Source organism: Rousettus aegyptiacus, unplaced genomic scaffold, assembly GCF_014176215.1.
Source record: "Rousettus aegyptiacus isolate mRouAeg1 unplaced genomic scaffold, mRouAeg1.p scaffold_m13_p_4, whole genome shotgun sequence".
NCBI classification, from domain to species: Eukaryota; Metazoa; Chordata; class Mammalia; order Chiroptera; family Pteropodidae; genus Rousettus; species Rousettus aegyptiacus.
In genome coordinates this window covers 79,634,374-79,637,761 of record NW_023416307.1, presented here as the reverse complement: position 1 = coordinate 79,637,761, position 3,388 = coordinate 79,634,374, and the positions used below count along the sequence as shown (strand labels likewise).

At 28.8% G+C, this 3,388-nt stretch overlaps 1 pseudogene; it reads right to left on the bottom strand.

The window, feature by feature from the left end:
• Positions 1–316: 316 nt before the first annotated feature.
• On the bottom strand, positions 317–435 carry LOC118601930 (annotated as a pseudogene).
• Between the last annotated feature and the right edge of the window lie 2,953 nt (positions 436–3,388).

Below are 3,388 nucleotides of genomic sequence, written 5' to 3'. Positions count from 1 at the left end.
TTTGCAGTATACATGTAATCCTTGAATCAACGTTATCAGTTATCATTATACTGCATTATGCCTTTGTTGGTTAGTGTTTTGTAGTATATAAGTTTTCTCATCCTTGTGTTTATTTTGTTGTTGCTTTTGTTTTGTTTTTTGCTTTGTTTTGATTTATTTCTGTTCAGTATGCTAGTCCTTGACTTAGTTGTAGTTCATTACTTTTTTGAAATGAAGATAGCTTTTTTTTTTTTTATGCGAAACCACCCTTGGTTGACCTCACAGATTACAAGGACCTTGTCAGCTTATGATCTCTTACTTTTTTTTTTTTTTTTTATGTCCATACCACCTGGTCTTCCTAAGAGGTCTCCCATCCAGGTACTAACCAAGCCCGACCCTGCTTAACTTCCGAAAGCACACAAGATCGGGCTTGTTCAGGGTGGCATGGCTATAGATAGCTTTTGTTTTAATGTTATATTTTTATCAAATGTGTTACTAAACTCAAGTATACATCATTGAACATCACTTTTAAAAAGAAATATGAGAAGATCTTAAAGCGTGATATATTTCTTTTACTATCCTATATTTTACTTTATGCTTTTTAATACTTTGTCAGTGTTAACTTTTCACCAGATAGCTAAAAAAAAAAAAAAATCATCCTCTAAGCAGTCCCAAATGTTTAACATATCTCACTGGATCCCTCTTCCCCCCCCCGCCCCGCCCCCTCCCCACCCCCTCCTCACCACCAAACCTTAGGCCCATAATTCTTTACTACCTTGTTAGTTCTATGCTGCTTTTAATCATATTCCTCCTGTTTTTTTTTTTTTTTAAGCTTTACTAGTTATTCTCAATGGAGCAATTGACTGACTTATTCTGTCTAATGTTACCAGAAAGTAAACCACTCCATTTTACTTTCATATTGGTCACTGATTACATGTGGGTAAGTCATTGATTTTTGAACCTCACCCATGTTCCTAAATTCTCGTACTGTTTTGAAAAATTTTCAGGTGATTCTTTTGGCTTTTCCAGGAACAGAATTATATGATATCCAAAAAATAATATTTCTCTCCCATTTCCATCGTATTATATATATCATACATTTTCTTATATCTTTTTGCTTTTGCTAGTTTTTTTAAAGAATATTTAAAAACATAGGTGAAAATTGATATCATTGTATTGTTCCTGACAATAATGTAAATGCTTCTTACATCATCTATTACTATGATTCTGACTTTTGTTTAAGTAGTAATAAAATATCATTCTATTCTGGTTTCTATTTCATTATTTATAATCAGAAGTAGATACTGAAACATCACATATTTTTAACATCCATTAAAATTAAATTTTTATTCATTTATTCATTTAGCTAGTATAAAATAGTTTTTCTAATATTCAATTATCTTTATATTTGTGCATTAAACCATTTTGGTTATGTTTTATTATTCTTGAAATATAATAAAGGATTCTTGTTAGTATTTTACTCATTTTCTCTTCCTTTATTAACAAATGAGGTCGTTTTACAGATTTTTTCTGGATTTTATCTTAATTTGATAAAAATCTATTTAGAGAAAAATCATAAAACATTTGCAATCTTTTGATTTTTTTATATTGAATGTATACACAGATGTTTGCTCAAATAAAAATAACTTGGATCTCAAAAATTTTTAAGAATAAATAATAGTATATTTTAAAAATATTTCTACCTAAAAAAGATAAAATAAAATCAAAATTGTAAAAACAATTCAAACAGGCTACTGAAATTTAAACATTAATCCTCTATTTATCTGTGATGTCACCTATGCAAATAGAGATCAAAATGTTTTACTTTTATGCATTTGTTTCATGAAAGGATTTCAAAGATAACAATCCCCTTTGTTGTACATACATATAAGCTTTTTAATATTTTATTTTTTTGAGAACAGCTTTATTGAGATATAATTAAAGTGTACAATTCTATGATTTCTAGTATACTGAGTTTTACAAACTACAATTAAATTTAGAATGTTGTTATAAACACACACACACAAAATTTTGCACTCTTTCATTTTTAAAAAATTTGTTTCTAATCGTTGGAGTAAAATTACACTGATCCACAATGTGATTTAGGTGAACTACACATTTAAGATTAAAAGCTCTAAACATGAGTTTTAGGATTACAAATTAAGTAGAAAAATCAGAGCAAATTTTCATCAGCAAATAACAGCCATCAACACATAAGAAAATATACACATGATATCATACTAATAATATTTTATAATATTCACATATTAAAATATTACAATAGTCGCATGCCCATTGTTACTGTTTTTTACACTTATGTGCAAGAAAGAAAAGTTTGAGTTATTTCCAAACCCAATTAACCATGTAAGTTTTCACTGAATATGCTAGTGACTCAACTAGAGGTTATGAGAGTTACAAAGTTAAAAACATGTCTCTTTTCTCTTTATTTCTTAGATTAGGTTTTATGGTGTGCAAACAAAACTAATGATAAACCAAAATGCAGTTAACCAAGCAGAACAGGCATAGTCATAAATGCAGCTGATGTATAAAAGAAGTCCTAAGGCATCTATCCCACCATGGATAATGTATCATCATTCAAAGCTTATTCATGTTGCTCTCTTAAGCAAAGTAATTCTCTTTCAGAGAGCATGATTTTCAAGATATTATTACCATTCATCCAATGAAATAGAATGTAAAGTCCTCTGACATGGATTTCTTAATTTTTTAAAATAAATTCAATATTTCCCTTAGTTCTAAACCTCTTACCATGAAGAAGCATTTGAGATTTTATCTTTAAAGTCAACCATTAGTCCAGGTTAAAAGAGCAAAGGTCAAACAAAACAAACAAACCTAATACTCAGAATAATTTGTTTAAATCTATTACATATAAATTGAAGTTTCATTATGTATTTATATAATCTAAAAAAAATACAAATGAAAATAAAATGTAAATCTATATAACTTTCCTTTTATTGACTTTTCCCTAGTAGATTCGGCTACTTATTTCTTGGTTTCAACTGTCATCACAGAATCCTTGCTTAATAGCACAATTTTATGTAAATATCCCTGATGACCTTATTAAGGCATAGCTAAAATTCCAATTTTATTAAACAGTGGATATTTTCATTTATTTTAAATCATTCTGCTTATTTAACTTGGTTATCTCTTACTGACTTTTTTTTTTTTAAGAATTAGACAATGTCTGTGAGTGTGTTTCCTTGCCACCCTCTTCTCTAAGTTTTCTACAGTGTACCCAGAAGTGCCACCACCATCAATATTTAATGGAGAATTCCATTAAATGTGCTATTCAGCTACCCAAAATTGTCACGATTAAGCCTAATTAGTCTTTTTTATTATTATTTTTGTTTTTGGATGGGTTATACTTTTGGGCGACTAGGCTAATTCTTGT